The sequence below is a fragment of the Ptychodera flava genome, chromosome 8, assembly GCF_041260155.1.
Source record: "Ptychodera flava strain L36383 chromosome 8, AS_Pfla_20210202, whole genome shotgun sequence".
NCBI lineage: Eukaryota > Metazoa > Hemichordata > Enteropneusta > Ptychoderidae > Ptychodera > Ptychodera flava.
Genome location: NC_091935.1, coordinates 34,851,983 through 34,865,392, shown reverse-complemented (window position 1 = coordinate 34,865,392; position 13,410 = coordinate 34,851,983). Strand labels below are relative to the sequence as shown.

At 36.4% G+C, this 13,410-nt stretch overlaps 1 protein-coding gene across 1 annotated transcript in view; it reads right to left on the bottom strand.

Moving 5' to 3' along the window:
* The window catches only part of LOC139139158 (receptor-type tyrosine-protein phosphatase T-like), a 64,090-nt gene that overhangs the window by 27,823 nt on the left and 22,857 nt on the right, over positions 1-13,410 (bottom strand). The window contains exon 3 of the mRNA XM_070707963.1: positions 8,914-9,057. The gene's annotated coding sequence lies outside the window, so the exon portion shown is untranslated. The remainder of the gene's footprint in view (positions 1-8,913; positions 9,058-13,410) is intronic.

The window sequence follows — 13,410 nt, the reverse complement described above, 5'->3', positions numbered from 1 at the left end:
ACAGAGCCTAATTTTTGAAAAATTCTTGGCCGTATTTGTTTAAATTTTGATGAAATATGGACATGTGTATTTTTGGGGGCGATTTTTTGGTTTTTCCTTGTCGAAACTCATATTTTCGTCAACACATTACAATTTTGTCGATGATAACTCGCCATGTATGCAATTTCGGGGTTAGTTACTATGCTAAGCCGGTTGGAGGCGTGAATCACGTTCACGTCGATAAAATCAAACGACTCGAACAGCATTTGCATGCAAGGCCGTGTGTAGAAACAGTGACTATTTCCTTTGTGAAGTTTGATTGACGATTAGTTTCGTCACAGTCCCTCCATAAGGGACTTTAGTTTCGTGATGGTGATTGGTATGTTCAAAGTCTGACATCCGACTTGGCAATTGCGATGCGATATCGGTACAACAGAACTGAAAAGACGTTTCGTTGTTCCAACGCCTGGCACAACAGCCGAAGATGGTCGAAGCCAGTTCGACGTAAGCACGGTCACTCCACAAAAGACTTCGCTCGACTTCTATGGCTTGCTGTATTGACTGCTACAAGTATAACTCCTACTTTCGGCCCGTACTTATATGACATAGCTGCAGCTGTATACTTGACGCCTCACCTCACCTCACGAGAAAGACAGAGACATTGTCTATGTATTCGACTCGAGTGCATCGCATCCAGATGTAGCCTCGCTAGTCACAATCACCGTCCCTCCACACACGTCACAATCGTACGATCGAACGTTTTGAATCAGACAAGGACTTTCGTCAGAAGAAAATCGTCATGAAAATTTGTACCATTCTTGAGGTTGCTAATTCAGCAAACAACACAGGCGACAATTGTGATTGTCTAACAGTCTTCAAATACTCCCAGCAAAACATTTACATCAAGCAGTGGAGAACGAATTCAATTTTAAATACCTCAAATGTAGGTGTAAGCTTTATCCGAATTAATAAATATAAAATTACAAATTGAAAGTCTCTTGATGACGCCGATTTTTTATGTTGGTGATCATGAAGTTGCCGGGGCCGCGAACGGAATGATGTTCAATTTCAGTCGCTGATAAAGATTTCTGATTCGGACTTTGATTTACTTGAATTTGTAGTGATTCGGACTCAGTATTTGCTGCACCAAAGGGCGTAAAATGTAAGACGAACGCTCATGACTGCGGTATTTACTAACTGGTCACATGGAGCTAGTCCGGTTGTAGCTCCATGCTGGTCATTAGGCTGCGTTCACAAATAACTTGGGGGGGGGCTGGAGGAATCGCGATTGAAATCTTATTTTTTCAGATTCCCCCTCAATACCCTAAACACAATTTCAAATCCCCCTTCTATAGGATCAAAATTTTTCAAGTCTGCCAACTATCAGAAGCCCGTATATCAGTAAAGGATGTGCGCGCAGAAAAATAAACACGTATCGCGCAGTTCCGCTCGCAGATGTTCAACACTACCTGTTATTAGCAGTTTGTAAAGTCATATTCCTAAGGCAAGTTCTTAAATTGATTCATTTTTAAACGCATCAGTGAACGTTTTGGATTTATCAGTCTAAGCCAACTTGAGTTAATCCAACTCTGGCCAGGTCAATTGCTCCTGCCGAAGAGCACACAAAATGACGATCATGAGAGAGTGGACAAATCGTGAATTCTGGCTAATTGTCATATTGTAAAAAAACTGAGCACAGTGACCTACCAAAAATTTGTTTCAAAAGTACAAGACATATGAATTAGATGCTACTCAAAATTGACAATACTGGAAGGTTAAAATATTCCATCAAGTGAATGCTTTCATCTCTGAAATTTTGGGTGTAATAATGGCAAATTTGGTTAAAAAATAAATAATTCCATTTAGTCACATATTTGTTCATGTTGAAAGTTTTGATTTTACATTATTTTATGATGAGAATGTAGAAAATAAAGCATGGTGACCCTAACTTTTTTCTTGCCGGTATTCAAAATTCCTCGATAACGTTTAAAGGCTCCTGGTCTTCTATGTGTTGCTCTCTTGCCTGATCTTGTGTACAAGTATGTTTCACTGTCATGAGCGTCATTTGACCCAAACTCTTTTTCAACTACCATGAGGATCAGAGTCAGAGCTATCTCTATCATTGCTCAGGTATGCAGTGACAGTGACACTGCAGTAGCAGGTCGGTACCTGATAGTGACAGTGCCCGCAGGGAGTAGCTGTTAGGGAGTAGCTGTTAACTTTGATAATTTTGACAATATTTTTGTTCAATTTATACCGCTCTGTTCTTGTTCTACTCCCTGCAGCATGTTGAACTGTCCAGTATTCAGCTTGCTAACACAGCCTGTGCCTGTTTACCATGCATTTGTATCACTGACAACTGACTGTCAGTCTTGACTCTAATTAAATTATCACCTAATACATATTTGTATATACAGGCTTTGTCGACAAACTGAATATTGTGTGTTTGAGGATGCTGTAGGGAAACAGCAAGAAACTGTAGTTGATATATTGCACAGAAATATTGCAAAAATCATCAACAGTTGCAGCTTCTGCCCTGTTACTAGGCTCAAGTTTGGTTTTTTTACGACAAATCATACATGTTTAGATTTTTTCAAGATAAAAGTCATGAAATGTGACAAAATGGTTCTAGATTTTGTTAAACTATTACAAATATTACAACAATTGGATGACATAAAATGGTATTCATTTTTCATTGAATTACCTACAAAAACTTGGAATTGGAAAATGTAAAACGTAAAAGGGAACCAAAATTTTTTCAAGTCCCCCTCTACAGGCAGAGCAAAATTTTCAAATCCCCTTCTACTACCCCAAAAATTTTCGAATCCCCACTGAATTCCTCTGTTTCTCCATCTCTACATACACAGTCGCTGTCACCATGCTGTCACGCAGAGAATCTATTTATCCACGGACATGATCTAAGCTTATCTATCTACCTATTTGTCTGTTCATCTACTGGTAATGCTATTTTCTGATTTATACAAATGGCAAATCCTGGTCGAGAGATTTTATAGTTCGTTCCTTTGTGAAAAACACTCGGAATGACAATCACTGGAAGATACTGATATGCGAAAAGAATTGCCAGGTCAACTTCCGGTTCGTCTAGTCTCTAGACAAAGACGATCTCGCTTCTGTGAAACGCGGTCGTTCTGACTATACACAACGTTTTACTCAGAAACACGATTGGAACTAATGTGGGATAATTGGATGGTGAAGTTATGTCTTTAAAATCTGCAAATGTAAGTTAATCTGCTTTTCTTTTATGTTACACACTTGTTTTTGAGTAATTTGTAATATTGAGACATTTAGCTAAAGGGAACCTAAGATCTTTTAGAAATCTGAATAATATGAAGATCCAATTGTTCCAAAATAGCTCCAATCGTGTTTCAGATCAGAAGGCATTCATGGTCCACTGGGTTTGACCACGCTTCTGCTAAACAACTACATCTCCTTGACGTGTACACATGGTAAAAATAATCGATCTTTATTTCTAAGTTTCACGAAGCGAAATCCAGCGTTGTCCTAAAGTGAAACTTTGACCATGACACACTAAAATAATATCAAGAGACCGTTCGGAAAACTAATGATTTGGTCATGTTCATGATTATCCCACACGCGCAGCAATCTCGCGTAAACTCCTTCTTTCCAAATTTCGAACGGAATCAGTCAGAGAACTTTTGTAATGCGTGCATCCAGAATTTGGAATTCCCTCCCAGAAAATCTTCGATGTAGCCCTAGTATCAGTATCTTTAAAATATAATTGAAACTTTTTATAAAAGATAACATTGACTTACAATTTTTTTCTGAATACGGTCACTTTGTTTATTTTTTAATTACTTTAACTACTCCGTGTCTATTTTGCTGTACTTTTATTGGTATTTTTTATTGTATTAAGTGTTTTTAGGACCCCATGGAAGATTAAGGCCCTGTTGGGATCTTTTACCAAAAGGGTGTCTGTAAATTGGTTATCCTTTAATGTGAATAAATAAATAAATAAATAAATGTGATCATAGCCTGGTAGTTCCAAAACGTTATCTGAAATATTGATTACATTCCCCTTGTCGTACTCCCATGGACATTTGAAAAGTTGAAATAATCTACCGAGTAGTCGTTTTAGGGGCAAGGATATGGTGAATAGTAGACGACGAGCGTTCGCTCTTCATCGCTTGCCAACACTCCACGCGTATTGCAAATAATCTTCCATTGCGTATAACCGACGCTGAAGACAAGACATTGAAAAAACAGTGCCTATTGATCATTGATACCTGACAGATGTTTAAGTTTTTAAAAGATGAGGTATACAGCATCAAAATGTCAGAAAATAAAATCTTCCGGAGATGTTACTTCACTACATTAAAAGCTATTGATGCTATGCTCGGACATAGACCCTCCAGGGTCTATGGCTCGAAGAGAAGTGTTTTAGCATTCACAGCAGAACAAGGTCGATCGACACTCTTTAGCAACAGTAAAATTGCGCACATTCACACGTCACTGATATGAAAACCTGGCTTTTACTAGTGTTTTACTGTTTGGAAGTCTGCTTTCACGATAAGTGCAGGTATAATGTGATATGAAACAAAAATGGAAAAAGTCCATGGAAATTTGCCTTGTAAATAATGATATGTTGTACCACTATATATGCCGATACATTTTGTTGCTGTCACTCATAATCTGCTTATATGCGTTGTTATGAATTATTAACGTTAACGGTAAGAAGACCTGTAACAATCATTCCCCTGAAACCTCTGAAAAAATTAAAACTATTACTACCCCTTGGGGATAATTCAGCTTATTTTCTAATCTCTGTGTATCCCAAACGCCAGTGTACGTGTTCAGAGAGGCCCCCGCCCGAATAATCGCCGCGAGCCTGACCACAGATAGTAGAGTAGAGTGCCAGTGTCCGTGTGCATCTAGGAAAGAATGGAAGTGGCATGGTAAATAATAATTCGGTATTTCGGATATGGTCAAAGGTCAACCAACATTTTGGTTCCCAAGGTCGATGACCCGCTGTCATACTCTATCAGTGCAACCTGGGACGAATATGTGTGTATATTCGTCCCAGGTGCAACGTATGACGATTACCACGCATCCATCCAGAGGCGACAGCCGACAACATCAATGCCCTGACCTAAAACAGCATCGACTTGAGTCGCTTATTCCCGACAGAGACTATTGCATCGCTGATAACATAAACCTGGGCAAATAATTTATCATCGTGGACGGCTTCACTACGTATACCGCCATTACTTCACTGATGTAGGGTCTATCTGTTTTCCGAATTTCAAGTTTCACGCTATCCCTTGTGTAATTAATTACCCCTTTTCCAGTTTCATGAAATTCAATATCTTTAAAGCTACGGGGATCAATAGAAAAACAGGCTTTATCCTTTACATAATCAACTTCGTCCATGTTAATTTCACAACAATCCTTATCTTCTGCAAAATAACAACGTGATTCATACAAAAAATGCGGATATTTTATTCGCGATCCCCTCCATGGTACCGATGCAGAAACAGATTCAATTAATGGATTTACAAACAGTTCTTTGTTCAGTTCTGATTGATTCTGTTTTTTGGTAAAGAGTAATAATTTACTTCCCATGCTACAACGCGGTACATTGGCATTTTCATTGATAATTGAGTCCGGCTTATTAAATGGGTTGTTCTAAAGTGGTGCACTTGATCGTACAGAAAACTTTTGCCATTGTTGTAGTGCCCGGCTGTGTCACTTGCCAGTGTCACTGCAGTATCATGAAGTCCACCACCATTTTCATATTCATTGAATATTCGTCAGTTTGTATAACCTGCTGTAGGGAAATTTTGACCGACAATTAACTAGGAGACAGAGACGCAAGGTAATTTCCCACTGGATGTTGCTGCAGAGCGCTGATTGATAAGTAACCCCATGACCTGTGATGAAGGGATTAGTCAAGTGCATGGCATATTTAGTCTTATAAACCTCAAGAAGTAGACTATCGTCAACGATGTTATCATCTGCATCGGCCACACCACTTCTTAGATTCGGAGATTTTCGTTCTGAATACCCTACAGAATCACGTTTTATCTCTCCTCTTTATGTTCATAGAGATCACGATAACATTCAATAAAATTATGATTACTCCGATCGAGAAGTATCTGTCCCTCGAATTTTAAAACCATGCACTTGATTATATTTTGGGGACATTTTGAACCACTCGGTTACATGGCCCGATACTGTCAGGCCAAAAACCAGATCGAAGGTATCTTGAACATAAACGACTCCACTCTCTAACTTTGGACAACGTATGTGTAGTGTCTCACCTAGCTGTGCCTGGCTCGGATTATAAGTGACTACATGATGGGTCCTGTATGCCTTACTTCCATGTGGTTTTCGGCTGCTGAAGCTTAGTAATAATTATCGATTATACGGTATTTTCCCAGTACTATATGTGTTAGAGCTGCAGGGATAAATAATTGGAGTAATACAGAGATCGAACTTCAGGGCGACGTGACGCCGATTTAAAGTTTGATGATGATTTTAGTTACTATGAAACATCCTTTACAGAGGCCGACCAAAGTCTGGTTGGCCCGCAGGTGGATTGGTTAGGCCAAAGAAATAAATTGTGCTGTTCCGATAACCCGACCTACCCTATTTTTTGCCTGCCGACCCTAAATTTTTTAGAGCAACGTAAACACGGAAGTAAAAAAGAAGAGAAAAACCCCGTAATATCACGTTTTCGTCACCTGACATTTGATTTTTGCTTAAATTAGGAAGTCTTTTATGTTTTTATTCCTTTTATATGTATGATACGTTTTTTCTGGAAATGTTGTGGCCAGTATTTGATCGCCCTGAACCCCTGAAAAGTGCATTTTTAAAAATAAAAATATTTTAGAAAAAATCCATGCCGACCTACCTAACCTATTTTCGAAAACCATGTTCAACTTGTCGGAACAGAACATTTGTTTTTTAGTTTTTTAGTTTTTAGTGTTACAGTTAGAGTTACGAATAGGGTTAACTTTTGTTACAAATAGGGTTAGTGTTACAAATAGGGTTAAGGTTTGTTACAAATTGGGTCAGTGTTACAAATAGGGTTGATTGTTGCAAATAGGGGTGATACAGATGTCGACCTTCGGTTAGTATGCGCCTCGACAGTAAATGTCTTACACTTTTGCTGAAACTTTCTACAAGGAACATTTCAATCATTATCTAACCAAGCCAAGGTTAAAATCAGGAGCCCCCGTGCAAATATTTGTACCAGAGACACTAATTACTTAACATTATTTGAAATTCAAAATGACCGCTAATGCAATTTCAATGACATATAATAATAAAATATTTCAAAATAAAAGACTTCCTGGAATAAATAACATTAAAGAGCTGAATTTCAGATTAATAAAAACCGTTTGTAAAATGTCAAGAGCTTGTCCATGCATTTTTCAGCAATTTATTCCCTTGTATAACTATAATCTATTGACATGAAATAGAGTAGCATTGTCCAACTTGTGGATTCTTGTGTTTTTGGTTTTTGTTTTATTTAAAATGACTGTAATACCGTTCCAAAACTTCAACCTGCAAATGAATTTGCGCGAAAAAGGTTCTATTGTAAACACAACTGTTGACTCTATATTTTGCAATAAATACTCTTCTTTCATTTCAACCAAATATGATGAAAGCCCCGCGGTCACGCAATCATGTATGATGACACACCATTGTTGACGGTATCATGACATATTATAGCTAAAGCCATGGTATATCACTGTTAGTTTTTTTACAGTTTCAAGGAGTTTTCAAATCTTTCTGCCATTTCCCCCTTTTTACCTTTGAAAAGCAGATTTTAACTACAACTAGAGAATTCAGTTCTGAATTGCAATTGGTGCTAACTTTCAAGAAGAACTTCACATTTTTACATAGATTCATTTCGCCAAAGAAAGACTTTATATTGTATACCGTCTTACCACTTGAAGGACGTGAAGGATTATGTACCTAATAGTGGTGGTAACAATCGTTCAAATAGATATACCCAGTTGATGACAATCATGATGCCGTCAACAATTTGATTGGCAGCATCCAGTATCCAGACCTTACTGGGTCTTGGCAACAAAGTAGCGTGAAGAATGCTTATTTCAAGAGTAGAGAATAGGATGTGAAAACGTATAAACCTAATCGCATTTCCTGTAGTTATACTTATTGACAATAGAAACAAAGTCAGAGCAACTTTTCGCGTATACCTCCCCGCTTTTATTTCTGAAAATAAATTATGTGTGTCTGTTTTTAGAAAAATACAGTTTTACACTACAACCATTTAATCTAGTTAGTCCTCTACAAAGTTAAACACTGATGATCTAATTCGGCCAGAATAACTGAACACTCTCTGATTGGGAAGTGTACTACAGCTGACTCCACTCATATGTACAATTTTTGCCGATTAATTTATTCCACTTTACATTAAACTTTCACCCGGCAGTTGTTGACCACAGACCATGCCATACCATACACACATACCAACTAACACACACAGTTTTTTCTATGGTGTATGAGCTTACATGCCATGTTGTTAGTACCTAACAGCTCGATAGGTGATGTACGTTTATACAAAGACACTTTCGATAAACATGCCAAGCTTATTTGCATGCAATATGGAAATGATGGTTTTAAGAACTTTCGAACGACATAGAAATGTTCATGGATATCTTGAATCTTCAGAGTAAGCACTGGATATTAATCATATGATCGCCGAACAAAAATGTAAATCAAATCGAATTGACCAAAGTCTGTTCACAAGCATTACTCTCTAAATGTTACAGCAGATTTGGAATCGACTGCAGCTGGAATTGCTTAATCAATATGAAACTTGAGGATTCGAACAGTGTTACTGTCTTCTTGAGTCTACATCATGTAAAAGCTGTCTCTGCCTTCGTTGTTAGATTCAAATTGAGTGTACAGGATTGTACATACCTTTCAGAAAACATTCGTTCTCAGTGCGATGTCTACCAGTAGTTTTACCCTTAAACCAGCAACAGCCACGTCCAAAACACGTTTTGAAGTCAATGCTGCTTTCACCACACACCAGTCGCTCGTCACTTTCTAAGGAACAGTTTTCTGTTTATCAGTGAGAAAAAGGAAAGCGGCAGTATCAGTGTTGATACATAGACTCTTGAATTAAGTCTGTCATTAATAGGTCATACGGAGTTAGAATGTTCATTAAACATCAAACAAAGAGTTCAAGCGATGCCATTTGGCAATTTGCGACTCATGAGATTTAAAGTGTACAATTGACGATCTAAATTTATTTCAAAAGCAAATATTTTTCTAGGAAAGTATAAATTCAAATAAAGTAACGTATTGATCAACAAACAATGTCATTCACTGTATCAGATAACAGTGGTTTTGCTTTTCAATAGAAATAACATATTCGGTAATTCGATATGAAGAAACAAAACAAAGTGCTATAGGCCGTGGGCTACAGGGGGTCTACGTGCACCCCCGCCAAAGGATAACAAACCTGTATTTTTCAGATGCCTTGGGATCACTAGAATACGAAATGGAATTTTAACAGAAAAAATATAGTTGTGCAATAGCTGTTACGGTCATATTTGAAGGATACCGTAAACTCACGATTTTGCGACCCACATGCATTTTCGTCCAACCTGTCTTCCTGTAAGTAAAATATAACCTCGCTTGTTTGGTATCATTAGATATGCAACTTATTTTTTTTAAAGATGCATTATTGTAATATGCAACATCTTATACAGTTTTATGAATATGACCAAAACTTACCCCATACCACAAAGTTTAAGATCGCAAATTACAGTTAATCTCAAATTCTACCAATTTTTTAGCTATACATGATAAAAATGCAATGCTGTGTGTGAACTCTGTTTCATTCGGGATAGGGACATGTCGGAAATATGAAATAGACTTTTAACAGAAACAATATTAGGATTCTATAGCTGTAACAGTCATATTCTAAGAGGCATCACAGTAATGCAGAATCATATACGTTTATTAAATCTGTCTTATTGTAGGTCATCTGCTGAGCTTATTTTGTTACATAACCTAGTCTGTTTGGTATCATTAGAAAGGTAATTTACTGTAATTTACTAGTCTTAAAATGACATACTGTAACATGCAATATCTTTGTATAGTTTTCATGAATAATGAACAAAACTTACCCCATACCCCAATGTATATCGAAAATTACTTTTATAGCTAACGTCAAATTCTACCAATTTTTTCATATACATAAAAAATAAGGCAATCTTTGTATGAAACGTGTTTTATTTGGTACTGGGTCAAATCAGAAAAATGAAATAGAATTTTAAAGCACTGTGGGTGTCCCTCAGAAAATTCAAAATTTATATCAACTTCAATATCGCTATACTAGCCAATTTTGACGACGAATACATATCTACTGGCAAATATGAACTTTCTGTTGTAGCATCACCAATATTCGAGTGAATTAATAATTCATGATAAAAATGTATTAATAAATAAAATGATTTGGACGGTCACTAACGTTAATGAAGATGTATGTTTTTCCAAATGAAACACTTGCTGAACATCGAAGTTTCTCAAGGTAAAGTCTTCCCAGAATATTGTGTTGTAGTGAAATTCCTTTGACAGTACTTAGAGAAGCATATCTCTCTACCTTAAAGTTTACAACATAAGTCAAACTGCAGACATTCCACTGAAGAACAATATAAGAATACATGAATAGATCGCATAAAAAACATCATTTTATGGAATAGTTTAAACCAACAAAAATTTTAAAAAAATCATAGGAATAGTTTTAATTTTGTTTTGTGACTACTTAAATTTGAACACGAACGCAAACTTACATCAAATATCTCAGAACGAGGGTTTTCAACTCTGAATGAGCATACACCATTACGAATAGCATAGTTCCCTTCTATCAAGTCAGTAGTAGTTATTGACGAACTGTGGTACAATTATTTTTAGAGGAATATATATATATATAGATCCCTACAGGCAGATCAATTTAAAAATATATTGTCGTACCCCGAACTAAAACCAGATATGAACTGAAAATGCTCACGTGTTTCATTATATATTGCAGTTATGTGTAAATTTGAACCTTTGCCACATGTTTGCAACTTCATTGAAAGTATTATGATCAACATAATGAACAATAATCATCGCCGATTAATTCTAAAAGGTCATGAAGTATACAAATATGTAATTAGCTGAAATAAAAATATTAAAGTTCTTCGACTGCTGTCATTGTATCACCATTTTATATAGCAAGTGTAATTACCGTTGGCCAAGTCCTTCAAGCCATATATGCCGAGCTGTGAAAGCTCATTAGATATGCAAATTATAAATTAGCTGACATGAAAATGTGAAATGACTTTCGATATTGTTTTAACCAGGTATAATCATCAATGTACATAGCATGTTTTGCCAACTTTGATCAAGTAAATCCCAGTATATATCCCTAATAAGCAAAGTTCATTAAATATGTAAATTAGGAATTGACTTTAGTAAAAATGCTTAATGATTGTCAATAATGTTGTATCATGGTATCTGCAATATATGTAGCAAGTTTTGTCAACTTTGGTCAAGTCAATTCAGATATATATCTCTAATTAGGAAAGTTCATTAAATATGCAAATTAGGAATTGGCTGAAGAGAAATGCTTAATGACTTTCAATAATATTGTATTATAGTGTCTTTAATGTACATAGCAAGTTTCATCAATTTTGATCAAGTCAATTCAGATAAATATCCCTTATTATGAAAATTCATTTAATATGCAAATTAGGAATTGGCTGAAGTAAAAATGTCTTTTGACTTTCAATAATGTTATATCACAGTATCGTTGATGTATATAGCAAGTTTCAACAACTACAATCAAGTTAATTCAGATATATATCCCTAATTGGGAAAGTTCATTAAATATGCAAATTCGGAATTGGCTGAAGTAAAAATGCTTAAAGACTTTCAAAAATGTTGTATCATATTAGCTCCAAATACATGTAGCAAGTTTCATCATTGTGGGTCCAGTCAATTCAAACATATATCCCTAATTAGCAAAGTTCATTAAATGTGCAAATTAGGAATTGGCTAAAGTTAAAACGCTTAATGACTTTCAATAATGTTAAATAATAGTATCTTTAATATACATACCAAGTTTGGTCAATTTTGATCGAGTCAAATCAGACATATATCCCTAATTAGGAAAGTTCATTAACTATGCAAATTAGCAACTATCTTTCACGTCACCCTTAATGGTTCCCACTGCTGACATATCTTGGTGTGATCAACATTTGTAGCAAATCTCATCAAATTGTGTGTAGTTGTTTTTAATGTATATCCGTTTTTTCCAAAATCATTAATTATGCAAATGAGCAAAAAGTAAGCAGGCCACACCCACCAAAAACTAATCAGTTCTTGCCATTTGCCAACTGAATATATGTACCAGATTTGATTCTGATCTGACTGGCCGTTTTTGAGATATCGGACCAACAGACAGACAGACAGACAGACAGACAGACAGACAGACAGACATCGCTGCGACATATGCTCACGTGTGTAAACACGTGAGCAAAAAGCGAATGTCCATTTCAATATCGCAGTACATACCCACAATACATGCAACGGCAAAGAAAGATTACAATATTTTCAACAGTAGTAATGCCTTATACTTTAAGAACACACATGGTTTAATTAAATGCAACCTTCTACTTCAAGTGATTATTGATGTAAAGTAAACAGTGACAGGCTTTATTGTGGACGCCAATTTGTACCGGAGACCAACTTTGATAAGCCCCTATTAATTTCTCTCGCAATCTTCCAATATCCCTAGGAAAACACCTAAATACTTTGGTCAACATACACTGCGGCCTGCTGTCTAATCTCCATTCGATCTCCCTATGCAAGCTTCTTCATGGATCAAACCATTTCGCGCAAGTTTACAGCTATGGCTGTTTGATATCAGTGTATGCTCAAGTTATGTGCTTTGACTCTACGTCGAACTTTTACTGATTTCGATGCTTACTAGGTGCATTTTTGGCGATGGAAAAAGCGTGTGAAAAAGAAGTGACAACCCTTGGGTAAAGTTAGACTGTATTGAATTTTGCAGCGCATGTGTATAGTAAGGCTGTATTGAATTTGCAGCGCATACTTTGTTATTTTCTGCAAATACTATAACCAATAACAAAAATAACAAAAACAACAACAAATTTACTGAGTCCAAATAACAACGATTATAGACAGATAATCGGATTTATATACATGCAGTTGTAGAGTTCATAATTTCAGGTGTAGACCGCCCTCTACGGCGAATAGAGCTCCTTTCATTAGTGCCTTAGAGGGGGGTCACAACATTGCTCTGCCTCTTTGAGATCACACCGCCAAACAAGCAGCTGGCAGTTTGGTTTGTCCAACAATTTTGTCCTCGTTTCTACATTTCTCAGGCAAGCTTTATTTTGT